The sequence below is a fragment of the Pristiophorus japonicus genome, chromosome 12 (assembly GCF_044704955.1).
Source record: "Pristiophorus japonicus isolate sPriJap1 chromosome 12, sPriJap1.hap1, whole genome shotgun sequence".
NCBI lineage: Eukaryota > Metazoa > Chordata > Chondrichthyes > Pristiophoridae > Pristiophorus > Pristiophorus japonicus.
In genome coordinates, this window is record NC_091988.1 from 43,164,855 (window position 1) to 43,180,449 (window position 15,595).

The 15,595-nt window shown below is 41.3% G+C and overlaps 1 protein-coding gene across 1 annotated transcript in view; it reads right to left on the reverse strand.

Moving 5' to 3' along the window:
* pparg (peroxisome proliferator-activated receptor gamma) overlaps positions 1–14,432 on the reverse strand; it is a 149,118-nt gene extending 134,686 nt beyond the window's left edge. The window contains exon 1 of the mRNA XM_070895363.1: positions 14,173–14,432. The gene's annotated coding sequence lies outside the window, so the exon portion shown is untranslated. The remainder of the gene's footprint in view (positions 1–14,172) is intronic.
* Between the last annotated feature and the right edge of the window lie 1,163 nt (positions 14,433–15,595).

A 15,595-nucleotide genomic window follows, 5' to 3' on the forward strand; every position in this document is an offset into this window, starting at 1 on the left:
CAATTCCCTAACTATTTTCAGTTGGTCAAGGCCAAGGAACTTTTCTTTTTCTATGTGTGCCTATTTGTATACACTTGGATCGTGTGACCGTTGGTCGAGAAGCTAGTTCCACTGCAGACTACTGAATAATGGACGAGGGTTCACATACTACCACCACAATGGCTTGGAAATATTCTTGCTTGATTCCAATTTATATGAGTTCTCAAACTCTCAAAGTGCAAAATTTGAAGAACAGTTTTGAAATAGAAAATAAAAATATTCCAATAGAAGTAATAAATCAATTCTATTCTAGGTGCACAAGTTAGAATTCATCTACATGCATCTTTCCTAATACCTGTTAAGACTATGTCTATATTCTAGTATGGCATAATCAGTATCCATTTAACGGTATATTCAAGAATCAAAAGCAATCAACGTCATAGTAAATCAGACTAAATAGATGCTCTCAGTAGAATAAATTCAGGTTATGACTTTTGACAGAATGAATGAATCTTAGAAGTAATTTGCATATTCAGGCTGCATAAATGTAGAAATTAATATTTTAAGTAGTCCTTCCATAACATCACTGTCCATTGCTTCAGGTATTAACTTATTGCTGGATATACTAAATAGCGAGACCATGAGCTGGACTATTGATCACAATGCAGTCTAGGCAAAGATGCTATGCCTTTAGTACCCAATGCCATTAAAGTTGGTGCTGTCAATTTAATGATTGGCAGATCAGGGCACCATGCATGGGCATCTAAAAGAAAGGCTTGCATTTATATAGCACCTTTCATGACCAGTGGACATCTCAAAGCAATTTACAGCCAATGAAGTACTTTTGGAGTGTAGTCACTGTTGTAATGTGGGAAATGCAGCAGTCAATTTGCGCAAAGCAACTCTTACAAACTGCATTGTGATAATGACCAGATAAACTGTTGATTGAGGGATAAATATAGGCCAGGACACTGGGGTTAACTCCCCTGCTCTTTTTCAAAATAGTGCCATGGGGTCTTTTTCGTCCACTCGAGGGGGCAAACAGGGTCCTGGTTTAATGTCTCATCCGAAAGCCGGCACCTCCGGCAGTGCAGCACTCCCTCAGCACTACACTGGAATGTCAGCCTAAATTTATGTGCTCAAGTCCCAGGAGAGGGATCTACTGGGATGCCCTTGCATGTGTCATAATGATTGAATTAGTTTACTTTGAAATTTGCTATGGTATTTTGCAACGGTGCTGCAACATGCACCAATGAGGAGATTTTTTACCCATCTTAGTACCAATGCAAATTTGTGTTTTTGGATAGGTTCTTCACAGTCAAACATCCAGGTTCTGAAGCCCTCTGAAGGGACCAATGTGGAAGGATAACTCACGGATAAACCTCTGTCTTCAGGATTGGAGCTGTGGAGATCTAGTCAATAACTATACTTGAACTGGGGCTACTAAAACCAAAATGGATCTTCCGTAAAGATTTGTGCACACGTTAGCCAATTTCCTGTTACTTGGTAGCTGTGGACAACATTCTCCAGCAGGTACCACGAGAAAATCATATTTAGTTCATGTGGATAGGCTCAATGACAGCAATTAAAATAAATGTAATAAATTTAAAAACTGTAGAGATACATACAGAAATGTTATTAAAAATGAATGTGAAAATGAATAAAAGTTCAATTGGCTAGCAGTGAATGCTGAATTTATACTTGTGTATGCACATCGGGTCTTTTTGTAGACTGACTGCCGAGCAAGAATGGCAAACATTTTGTAATCTGACCTTTGATCAGGAAAATTATTCTAGTTATTTAACTAATTCAATGAACTTCCACTGAATGCAAAGAAATTAAGATACAACTTCTGCCAATTTCTCAATACTAAAAACTTAAAAAATGTATAAACAGCATAAATTACTTTATTCATAAATGTTTATAACATACTGCGTAGGACCAGTTTAAAAAAAGGGGAACATTTTTAAATACAGAACATTTAAACAGAAATGGCCCGGAAGGGCTCATCTCTGTCGGCCTTAGCAGTTTTTACCCATTTAAAAAAAATCTCTGACTGAAAAGTCTTTATACAGAAACCAATCTCTGCAATATGATGCTCATTTTAGTAACAAAGCTAATGTGACTGGGTGGGATGACTAGAAGATTATTTTATGTAGCAATTTAATTACATAATTCATCCTCAACACTTAGCAAGAAACATAATGTTAATATATGGAAGCCAAAATAAATCAACAGAATGGTTTTTTCCAAGGAAAAAAAAGCTGAGCAATATTCACTTTCATGATTCTTAAAATCAAGAGACATACTGCTCCATCCCAGTAGAAACAATGGACTGAGTGAAGTACTCCCCATTCATGATAACTTATCAGAGTGGTTCAGTGCAGGAGGTTTGTTCTGAGGGCACCTGGGAGAGATTGTATAATAGGGCACCACACAAGTTATTACACATAGCTTTGAAAACTGGGAGATGCTGTGTGGAGGTGGTGAGGAGGTACGGTTTTCTCTGCTAAAAACTATCCATTTCTCTCTTAAATTTGGAGATACTGCCTTCTTGGACAGTCTATTCTATATGTTCACAACTCTCCTTGTAAACCAACTAAATCTAAGCTGTCTGTTTGCCCTCTATTCTAAGTTTGCATCCATCATAGAGAAGTTTGCTTCAACAAAGTTTACAGGATTAAAAGTTACAGTAATCGCAGAAGGAATGTATTGTAATTTTCATTCCCTGAACAAACTTTATTTCCTGGTTAAAGCAAGTACAAAAATCTCCATTTAATTCTGAGTTTTCTCTGCAAGGAAAGGGCTATATTATTCTCAGGAATATCTCTGATTGTTAGCTGTTTTTGTCCTGATGCCTGTGATGTCTTTATTAGTACAACTTCCTTGATTAGTATAGCAATTGTGTAGCTGCGAATGTAGATGATATAAGATTTTAAGATAATTGGCAAAAAATCCAGAGGGGAAATTAGGAGAATTTTTTTTAACGCAGAGAGTTGTTACGATCGGGAATGCACTACCTGAAAGGGTGGAGGAAGCAGATTCAACAATAACTTTTGAAAGGGAATTGAATATATACACGAGGAAAGATTTGCAGGGCTATGGGACTAATTGGATAACTTTTTCAAAGTGCTAGCGCAGACAAGATGGGCTGAATGGCCTCCTTCTGTGCTGAATGATTCTATGGAGTAATAACATAATTAATACATAATAAAGAGAACCAAAGTCTATATCATATGTTCCAAAAACTACTATTTAAAATATACTATTCAGTCAAGAGTTCTAATAATGTAGCATACATTCCCTACTCCTATAATCTATAGACATTGATTGCATCGAGGGAAAACTAACTTCAACCAAAATCTCATGAAAATATACTGTGCAAAGGCCTCACTCCATCAATGGAAGACTTCCAAGCAAGTAACCTCTATAACTCAGTCCCCTAATAGGCAACATTAAACACAATTTCAGAAATCTGACAACGGACACAACAGAAAATAAGACATACATCTTCAACTCTAAATAAAAAAGGGACTTAATAGATAATGGTTTCCTCATAAACATGTATAAAATGAGAAAGAAGAGATAAGGATACTTTCTGCAAAAAAAAGTTAATAAATTCCCCTCCCTTGATATATCCTACCCATTTGAGATATTTTGTATTATATTTTCCTCCTTATGGAGACCTGCCATTTTGAGTTTCTGCCCTCTTCCCAAGCCATTTGACGAATTCTCCTCGAATTCTTTGTTCCATTCAGCATCAACATTTCCTGCCCTGTGGCATAACATGTTATATTACTACTATTAGATAACAATTTTTGCTAATACATTACATTTCGCTTAACATATTTTATGTGCCCTAACGGTACATTCTTATACTGTTTTTCTTGGAGCTAATACTTCCATTTTGTCCTGTAGCACTCATATAAGTGAGAGATTACAATGTCAATGAGTAGGCCATTTCTCAATTTTTGGAACCCAGTGTCGGTAACAAGTAGACCCCAGGTCACATGTATAGCATGGACAAAATTCAAAAGAAATGCTTCCATTACTTGGCTCTAACATGAGCTTTAGAAAAAATCCTTACTCCAACAATGTTTTTCCCCCATTTTTAGTAAGAGCTTGGAATAGCTTCAGCCCAGGTCCCAGTAAGCATGAACCCACAGCACAAAACTGCTTAAAATTGGGCACTAATTGACAGGGTCATTCAAGGGAATGGTGAAGAGCTGGGATACAGTGCTGCTCAAGGTGTTCTTGTGAGGATACTCTACACTGCATCTAACCTGTACTGTGTTTGATGTGCAGTTGCTTCATGCCAATAAAACTAGAGACACATGCTCCATTTGATAAATGAATATAAATTTTGATTGAATTACTATTAGAATTGAGCCTGTGACACCCCATAAAATTACTGTTAATCTGTCTACTGTATCTACCATGTGTTGAAACATAGAAACATAGAAAATAGGTGGAGTAGGCCATTCGGCCCTTCGAGCCTACACCGACATTCAATAAGATCATGGCTGATCATTCACCTCAGTACCCATGTCCTGCTTTCTCTCCATACCCCTTGATCCCCTTGACTGTAAGAGCCATATCTAACTCCCTCTTGAATATATCCAGTGAACTGGCATCAACAACTCTCTGCGGCAGGGAATTCCACAGGTTAACAACTCTCTGAGTGAAGAAGTTTCTCCTCATCTCAGTCCTAAATGGCCTACCCCTTATCCTAAGACTATGTCCCCTGGTTCTGGACTTCCCTGACATCGGGAACATTCTTCCCGCATCTAACCTGTCCAGTCCCGTCCCGTCAGAATCTTATATGTTTCTATGAGATTCCCCCTCATCCTTCTAAACTCCAGGTGAATAAAGGCCCAGTTGATCCAGTCTCTCCTCATATGACAGCCCAGCCATCCCTGGAATCAGTCTTGTGAACCTTCGCTGCACTCCCTCAATAGCAAAAACGTCCTTCCTCAGACTAGGAGACCAAAACCGAACCCAATATTCCAGGTGAAGCCTCACTAAGGCCCTGTACAACTGCATTAAGACCTCCCTGCTTCTATATTCAAATCCCCTAGCTATGAAGGACAACATACCATTTGCCTTCTTCACCGCCTGCTGTACCTGCGTGCCCACTTTCAGTGACTGATGAACCATGACACCCAGGTCTCGTTGCACCTCCCCTTTTCTTAGTCTGCTGCCATTCAGATAATATTCTGCCTTCGTGTTTTTGCCCCCAAAATGGATAACCTCACATTTATCCACATTATACTGCATCTGCCATGCATTTGCCCACTCGCCTAACCTGTCCAAGTAGCCTCTTAGCATCCTCCTCACAGCTCACACTGCCACCTAGTTTAGTGTCATCTGCAAACTTGGAGATATTACATTCTATTCCTTCATCCAAATCGTTAATGTATATTGTAAAGAGCTGAGGTCCCAGCACTGAGCCCTGCGGCACTCCACTAGTCACTGCCTGCCATTCTGAAAAGGACCCGTTTATGCCGACTCTCTGCTTCCTGTCTGCCAACCAGTTCTCGATCCACGTCAGTATATTACCCCCAATACCATGTGCTTTGATTTTGCACAATAATCTCTTGTGCGGGACCTTGTCAAAAGCCTTTTGAAAGTCCAAATACACCACATCCACTGGTTCTCCCTTGTCCACTCTGCTAGTTACATCCTCAAAAAATTCCAGAAGATTCATCAAGCATGATTTCCCTTTCATAAATCCATGCTGACTTGGACCAATCCTGTCACTGCTTTCCAAATGCGCTGCTATTTCGTCCTTAATGATTGATTCCAACATTTTCCCCACTACTGATGTCAGGCTAACAGGTCTATATTTACCTGTTTTCTCTCTCCCTCATTTTTTTAAAAATGGTGTTACATTAGCTACCCTCCAGTCCATAGGAACTGATCCAGAGTCGATAGACTATTGGAAAATGATCACCAATGCATCCACTATTTCTAGGGCCACTTCCTTGAGCACTCTGGGATGCAGACTGAGGCCCTGGGGATTTATCAGCCTTCAATCCCATCAATTTCCCCAACACAATTTCCTGCCTAATAAGGATATCCTTCAGTTCCTCCTTCTCACTAGACCCACTGTCCCTTAGTACCTTCGGAAGTTATTTGTATCTTCCTTCGTGAAGACAGAACCGAAATATTGGTTCAATTGGTCTGCCATTTCTTTGTTCCCCATTATAATTTCACCTGAATCCGACTGCAAGGGACCTACGTTTGTCTTTACTAATCTTTTTCTCTTCACATAGTTATAGAAGCTTTTGCAGTCAGTTTTTATATTCCCTGCAAGCTTCCCCTCGTACTCTATTTTCCCCCTCTTAATTAAACCCTTAGTCCTCCTCTGTTGAATTCTAAATTTCTCCCAGTCCTCAGGTTTGTTGCTTTTTCTAGCCAATTTATATGCCTATTCCTTGACTTTAACACTATCCTTAATTTCCCTTGTTAGCCATGGTCGAGCCACCTTCCTAGTTTTATTTTTACTCCAAACAGGGATGTACATTTGCTGAAGTTCATCCAGGTGATCTTTAAATGTTTGCCATTGCTTATCCACCGTCAACCCTTTGAGTATCGTTTGCCAGTCTATTCTAGCCAATTAATGCCTCATACTGTCAGTTACCTTTCCTTAAGTTCAGGACCCTAAATTCCGAATTAACTTTGTCACTCTCCATCTTAATAAGGAATTCTACCATATTATGGTCACTTTTCCCCAAGGGGCCTCGCACAACAAAATTGCTAATTAGTCCCTTCCCAGTCTAGGATGGCCAGCTCCCTGGTTGGTTCCTCGACATATTGGTCCAGAAATCCATCCCTAATACACTCCAGGAAATCCTCCTCCACCGCATTGCTACCCGTTAGGTTAGCCCAATCAATGTGTAGATTAAAGTCGCCCATGATTACTGCTGTACCTTTGTTGCACACATCCCTTATTTCTTGTTTGATGCTGTCCCCAACCTCACTACTACTATTTAATGGTCTATACACAACTCCCACTAGCGTTTTCTGCCCTTTGGAATTCCGCAGCTCCACCCATACCGATTCCACATCATCCAAGCTAATGTCCTTCCTTACAATTGCATTGATTTCATCTTTAATCAGCAATGCCACCCCGCCTCCTTTTCCTTTCTGTCTATCCTTCCTAAATGCTGAATACCCCTGGATGTTGAGTTCCCAGCCTTGGTCACCCTGGAGCCATGTCTCCGTGATGCCAATCACATCGTATCCGTTAACTGCTATCTGCGCCGTTAATTCATCCACCTTATTCCAAATACTCCTCGCATTGAGGCACAGAGCCTTCAGGCTTGTTTTTTTTAAACACAATTTGCCCCTTTAGAATTTTGCTGTAATGTGGCCCTTTTTGTTTTTTGCCTTGGGTTTCTCTGCCCTCCACTTTTACTATTCTCCTTTTTATATCTTTTGCTTCTGACTCCATTTTGTTTCCCTCTGTCTCCCTGCATAGGTTCCCATCCCCCTGCCATATTAGTTTAACTCCTCCCCAACAGCACTAACAAACACTCCCCCTAGGACATTGGCTCCAGTCCTACCCAGGTGCAGACCGTCCGGTTTGTACTAGTCCCACCTCCCCCAGAACCTGTTCCAATGTCCCAGGAATTTGAATCCCTCCCTTCTGCACCACTCCTCAAGCCACGTATTCATCTGAGCTATCCTGCAATTCCTACTCTGACTAGCACATGGCACTGGTAGCAATCCTGAGATTACTACTTTTGAGGTCCTACTTTTTAATTTAGCTCCTAGCTCCCTAAATTCGCCTCGTAGGACCTCATCACGTTTTTTACCTATGTCATTGGTACCAATGTGCACCACGACAACTGGCTGTTCACCCTCCCTTTTCAGAATGTCCTGCACCCGCTCCGAGACATCCTTGATCCTTGCACCAGGGAGGCAACATACCATCCTGGAGTCTCGGTTGCAGCCGCAGAAATGCCCATCTATTCGCCTTACAATTGAATCCCCTATCACTATAGCTCTCCCACTCTTTTTCCTGCCCTCCTGTGCAGCAGAGCCAGCCACGGTGCCATGAACTTGGCTGCTGCTGCCCTCCCCTGATGAGTCATCCCCCTCAACAGTTGAACCCATTAAACTTAAGTTACAATTGCATCTGACTGGCTCAAATACAATTTACAAAACAGTGACAAATCACCTAGCATGCAGGTATTAAAACTACCAATCAGTAAATATCTACTAATAAAACAATGAGAAGGTGCAACAAAGTATAAAATCTATTTTTATATATATAATATGTATAAAATGGTGAGTCGCCTCAGGATCGCAAAGGCACGACACCTGTAGATCAACACATTAGCCCAGAATTTGCTGCGAAAATAACAGCGAGTATAATGCGAATATAAATCGTCCAGCAATTTGTGGAGAGAAAACGATACCCTGTGAATTATAAATTGCCACAATTGGATGGATGATTTGCTCCGCCATTAGCCTCGTGGAAATGGAAGCTCGCCGTCAACCTCCGTGAGTTTCAAGAAATTGCTACATTTGCGCATTAAACTCGCCACAGTAAGTTAGGGTTCGTACTTATATTTAATGTCACTCAAACTCTCTAGCCCAGAAAGGGAACGTTTGAAACCTCATTCCTGCAGGTAGTAAAATTGTTCTTAAAGTTTAAAAACTTATTTTTTTTCTTTCTCTCAATCCAATTTCTTTCCATCCCTAATTTGACTCCAATTCACCTTATTTTCGTCACCCTTGTTTCTATCCTTGGTTAAGGAGATAGACTGTTCGCGTCATTCACCAAGGTTCCAGATAGCCCGTTGTCCCCAGTTCGCACTTCCAGCAATTTGTGGCACAAAAAACTTTTGAAACTGAAAGGCGAGGGGAAAAGGTCTAAGGGCTCTTGCAAATTCTGGGCCATTGTTAGGTGACTAATTGAGAAGTCATGGGCAAAGCACGTAACATTACGTGACCACCCCCAAACTGTACCCTCAAACGAGCCTCGGGGGCTGCTTCCTGAAATGATCACAATGGAGATCGTCCAGGATCCGGCAAACACAAACCTCAATGCACTAGACAAGACTCAACAGTAACCGGTGTGTTCTCAACTAGATAGCTTTCAATTCGGGGGAGTTGTCAAAATAAATGCACCCTTCTCCGTGTGTTCAGGAAGTTTGTAAAGCCAGCCTCAAATAAGTGGCCGTGAAAACAGAATGAATGTCCGCCGAAAATACAACTATTGCTCATATGGAAACAAGAACGAAGACGGGAGAGCTGCCCAGAATCACTAGAACCGGAACAATAGTTTGTGCAAAGCACAGTGGCTGTCGAGGTGGAGTTAAGTGGTAATCGTGGAGAAGCGCTGGAGTTGGAGAAAGTGTTGCGTCTGGGGAAGGACACCAGTAGGGAAACAGAGTTACAAAGAACACTTCGAGTCTGTTGCTTAACCACCAGAAATCACAGCAGTCCAACATCTCAAACTCAGTTGTGATCGATTCATTAAGGAGAAACTCAAGAGAAAACCAGACCCTCTCTTGCACTTTGTCCTCGCATCAAATCCAGAATTCAAGGCAACAGAAACTCATCTGGCCCGCTCACTGAGCAGCAAATCATGAGTCCCCAAATAGACATACAACACTAAACACCCCCTCCAATGGAGCAGTGATTCTGTGAGCACAACTGCAAAATAACATCCGCTCACCCCAGTACTCTCTGGATGGCACAGCAAAGTACCATTACCCCTCCTAGTGACCAACAATTCCTGGATTAAACAGCAAAGTCACATTAACCCTCCAGCACCACCCCCAATGAGCAGCAGTATTTGGATTGTACATCAAATGCACATTCATCCTAACTCCCCACAGGCCAGAAGTGTGTAGATTGGACCAAAATCCTTACTCCCCTCCCCTCCCCCATAAATTCAGGCATAAGACTGCAAACCTATATTTGTATTTAACCCCCACCGGAGACAGAAAATGGTGCACCAAATCACAAACCGAAAACACCACCCACCCCTGGACTAAACTCCTCCAGCCTGAGTGGAAATTCCAGAATCAGAGTTTTTAAACCATCCTCTTAGGAGTATAATTATTGGATCTGACCCCAACTCCTTAATTGATTTCCTCATCCCATTCAGCAGAGACAACACAATACACCCTGACAGAATTTAGCATCCCTAGGGAGCACAAATATTTACAGAAAACTCCAACCCCACAGCCCCTTCTCTCCTGCTTCCTTCTATTCCCAACCCCTACTTCCTTCCCTGCATCATCCCCCTCCCTCATCCTTCCCTACTCCTCTGGTTGCATTTTTGATCTGGTGGGCCTATCACTGTCACACTACACTAGAGAAGTAGAGTTAGATAGCAGGAACACATAGCTAGAGTCTGCCCATCCTGAATATATTGAAACCATAAATTGGCAATGTTCATTGCATAACATGGCATGAATACTGCAAATTAATTTAAAAAAAACATATGATAGATTTCAGTTCAAATCCACATATTTCCCAAGAGAATAACATAACCATAATATGCTGCTTACAGAAAGTTACAGAAACCAATTACATCAGCAACACTTCACAAAAAGCTACAACACAGACACTTATTTAAGAGCAAATCTTTATTTCAACAATGATTTCCAAGCTGGCTTTCGGACAAGAATTAGAGAGCTGCTAACCCTGTGGAACTGTACCACTGGCAAGGAGTAAGACCTATAGGAGAGGGGAGAAAATGTGTGCGCTGCGGATAGATGACTGACATGCCACATGTTTACAGACTTTTTAAATGCAGATTTCACAGCACCCTGTTGAAAAGCAATTTAGATTTTTTTTTTTCCCATTCACAGGATGTGGACGTCACTGGCAAGGCCAGCATTTATTGCCCATCCCTAAATTCCCTTGATAAGGTCATGGGAGCCTCCTTCTTGAACCGCTGCAATCTGTGTGGTGAAGGTAGGTAGGCAATTCCAGGATTTTGACCCAGCGACAATGAAGGAACGGTGATATATTTCCATATTAGGATGGTGTTTGACTTGGACGGGAACTTGGAGGTGTTGGTGTTCCCACGCACTTGCTGCCCTTGTCCTTCTCAGTGATAGAGGTCACGGGTTTGGGAGTTGCTGTTGATGAAGTATTGGTGTGTTGCTGCAGTGCATGCAAGCACACACTGCAGCCACGTTGTGCTGGTGATGTTTAAAATAGTGGATGGGGTCCCAATCAAGCGGGCTGCTTTGTCCTGGATGGTGTTGAGCTTCTTGAGTGTTGTTGGAGCTGCACTCATCCAGGCAAGTGAAGCGTATTCCATCACACTCCTGCCATGTGCCTGGTAGATGGTGGAAAGGCTTTGGGGAGTCAAGAGGTGAGACCTTTTCTTGTAGCCACAGTATTTACATGGCTGGTCCAGTTAAGTTGCTGGTCAATGGTGTCTCCCAGGATGTTGATGGTGGGGGATTCGATGATGGTAATGCTGTTGAATGTCAAGGGGAGGTGGTTAGACCTTCTCTTGCTGGAGATGGTCATTGCCTGGCACTTGTGTGGCGCAAATGTTACTTGCCACTGATCAGTCCAAGCCTGAATGTCATCCAGGCACTGACTGCTTCATTATCTGAGGAGTTGCAAATGGAACTGAACTCTGTGCAATTATCAGTGAACATCCTTATGACCTTATGTTGGAGGGAAGGTCATTGATGAAGCAGCTGAAGATGGCTGGGCTGAGGACAATGTCCTGAGGAACTCCTGCAGCAATGTCCTGGGGCTGAGATGATTGGCCTCCAACAACTACAAACATCTTCTTTTGTGCTAGGTATGACTCCAGCCAGTGGAGAGTTTCCCCCCAAGATACATGTTAAATGCAATAAATAGTCCAAATTAAGCAGTGACCACTCAATTTTCTATCTTTCAACAATGACAAAGGATGAAATCACAACAAATTAAAATTCCCAACGTACATAGTTGTTCAGCGAGTTGCATCTTTAGTAACAATTTAAAGTGGATAGGGAGAATCCCAACCTTCACTTTCTCAGAAGCACATGGAGGTTTTACTATATAATATAAAGAATAACTAAAATAATAAAAGCAACCTCACCAGATAAATTACATAAAATAAGAATCATGCTGTGGTGAATTATATGATTTAGCACATCACAATTTGAGTTTAGGGGTTCTGAAGTCCTGATAATTTTTCTGCCATGTATCCGATTCGAAACCATAGGTGTTTCCAAACGGGGGCCGATAAACCCCAGAGTCATCAGTTTTCTATCTATTTGGGACATACTGTTAGCATAGTGACGTGTGAATTCTATATTCTATACTTTCAGCATATTGTTTCATATGCTGTAAACTGATACAAAAAAAATACTTTCTGCAATGGTAACACTGTCTTTCATAGAATCTTAGAAATTTACAGCTGCTTAAGGAGGCCATTCGGCCCATCATGTCCATGCCGGCTGAAAAAGAGCTATCCAGCCTAATCCCATTTTCCAGCTCTTGGTCCATAGCCCTGTAGGCTACGGCACTTCAAGTGCACATCCAAGTACTTTTTAAAATGTGGTAAGGGTTTCTGCCTCTACCACCCTTTCAAGCAGTGAGTTCCAGACCCCCATCACATTTTCCCTCAAAATCCCTCTAAACCTCCTACCAATTACTTTAAATCTATGCCCCCGCTTGTTGAACCCTTTGCTAAGGGAAGTAAGTCCTTCCTATCCACCAAATTATTTCAAATTAAAAATGTAATTGCAGCACCTTTAATAAATAATTTTTCTTGTTAAAATAAAACTATTACCCTTTCCCTCCCCAGAGCCATGAGAATGAGCCACCATCCTTCCCGAAGGACCAAGGGGTGGCTGAGCTTTTCTTTTGGTAGCTGATTTTGTTTGGAAGGTACGACACTAGGTCTTGGGAGTGTGTCAATATTTGTAGAACCCACCCACCCACACACACAAACATCTGAAGACCACTGCTCCAAACTAACCGCTAATCTGTATTTTATATACAAAATAATGAAAGTCTAGGCAGTATCATGCAATTAATTTCTCTCCCATTTCATGTCACACGACTTTTACAGGAGTGATTTCATTACAATATTGTAAATCCTGTCCCATTTCCATATAGGATGTGAACTTGAAGGATGAAATTCAGCAGTAGCACAAGCCGTTATCGGTAAGGCAAAATTAAAAGGTGACAACCAAAGATCTCAAACTGAACTATAAATATTATACAATGGCTCTCTCTGATATGAAGCTATTTTTGCTGTATTTAGTGGTAGGTTCACAACCTTTTTTTGTTCAAAAAAAACTTTTCTGTACACATTGTAAATGATGTGGAGTATCACTGTAATACATTGCTTCTATCTGAAGCCACTGACAACTTGCCTATAAAACATTGCCGGCCCTATATAATTGTGATTGTCTTCTATTGGTTTGAAATTGCGTTGTGATATTAGTAATGAACAATTTAAAGCATTCAAATGTATTGTCTTTGTCTGATATTTTAATAATGTCGTTAACCAATTTATTTTTAAAAAGTCAGCACCCGTGAAAATACCAAATGGAAGAATTTCATATGAATGGTAACATGTTTGTTAGTAATATTTTACAGAACGATTTCAACTCCTATCTGTTTTATCGTGAAAAATGTCAGACTTTTTTTTCTTGCACAACATTTCAGTCTTCTCATTGGAGTTTTTGTACAAAAGACAAAAATAAACATAATATAATCCTTGCTAACTTCCATCCTCATCTACACCAATGATCTGTAGAAGAGCAAGTGTCAGATATAGTAACATGGATAACGTGACAACCCACAGCGATGTGACTCAGTGCTGTGTCATGAACTATCAAGTAGGCTCTCTGGAAAGTTTAAATGAGCTCGATGAATTAATGAAAATAAATAATGTAAAGGATAGAATTAATAAACTAGAAGTGAAAAGAGAGTCGTCTTTAATTTAAAAAGTGAATAAAGCATCCCAACCTACCCTTTCTAAATAGTACCGTGAAAGTTTTGTATAGTTTCAGAGGTAGCACTTTAAATATAATTGGAGAGGAGCTCCTCAGTACAAAGAATTGCATACACAATGCTTTTCCAAACTCGTTCCACTCCCTATGAGAAGATTGCTCAACATTCAAACACTCTTGTACTTGCCCGTCGTTATGTTTCAATGTAATTGATTTACAGACAGTTACATCAGCACTTTCTAACGCCACTAACCTTGACTCTTCAAACATTCAGCAAGAATCTCGCCGCTTCCTCTGCGACACTTATTGGCAGCAGGCACTACTTCATCTCACTGCAGAAGGGAGACACTTGAATCCCCAACTAAGTTGCTCTCTCTGTGTGTCTCTGCCTCAGGTGCGCGCGGCTCCCGGGATTGTCCTGTCAAAGGCTCGCTCCCTCTCGCGCTAGCGCGCGCGACTGTCTCAGAACTCCAGCCACGCGCTCACAGTGTCAACAATCGCAATTGTCACAGGGTTCCAGAGGCTCTGGGGCTGGCAGCGCAACGCATCGCGTGACAGTGACCGTGATAGAGCGGCTTGCTGCTGCTTGCTGACTGAGCGAGCCACACAGCGCGTTCCCGTGAACACGAGCAGGCGCGCCCCCCTGGATCATGTGCAGCACTGCATATGGAAGCTGATGATGAGTCCCGGAAGGATAAGTACCCAGGTTAGTGTAGTTCCACCCATTGCTTTCTACAAATATATCATCATCAACAACAACTTGCATTTATATAGCGTCTTTAACGTAGTAAAAAAAAAGTTCCCAAGATGCTTCACAGGAGTGTTATAAAACAAAATTTGACACCTAGCCACATAAGCAGATAGCAGGGCAGATGACCAAAAACTTGGTGAAAGAGCAAGGTATTAAGGAACGTCTTAAAGGAGAAAAGAGAGGTTTAGGGAGCAGATTTCCTCCAAATTGAACTACAAAATCCCACTTATTGCAACAAAAAAAAAACTGTGGCCTGCAGACAACTTTTATTCTCAGTTGTGACAATCCTTACTGTTTTCTTTTTAAGTGAGAAGGTTCATCAAGTTAAGGGGAACTCCTAACTTCAATCTTAACACCAGTAATTTTTCATATATTTTTTTATGCAGGTCTACCAAAAGCTGAAAATTCAAGAGTGGCTTTGGCATGTGAACGCAAGTTGTTACAGGGGCTTTGCATTGTAAGTGGCAGGTATGCACAACATTCCTTCACTTGTAAAATAGACAAATAACTGAAAACGTTGAAACATACAAGAAATACACTGTAGGTCAATCAACATCTGTAAAAATATAGGTTTGAAATTTTGGGAACATAAGGACAAGAAAGCCCAAAGGGGAAATTGAGGATTTAAAGACATAGGTTGGAATTTACAGTCAGCGGTGAAGCACTCGAAGAAAGCTGCCCACAATGATCTAGCAGTTTCTGTGGCATGAATTTCACCTCTCCCGACCTTAGTTTGCATCTGGCGCCAAATCAAGCGAACTGAGGGTGGATTCACTCTGGAGCATCCACGATGCTGAGAATGACATAAGTGGCACGTGTAGTGAGTTGGTCTTACCGCATGAGAAGGATCCACAGCCAGCTAGGGAATGGAAGACCAGCAGGAAGAGTAGTACAAAGAAGGTAGTGCAGGGGTCCCATCTGGTCA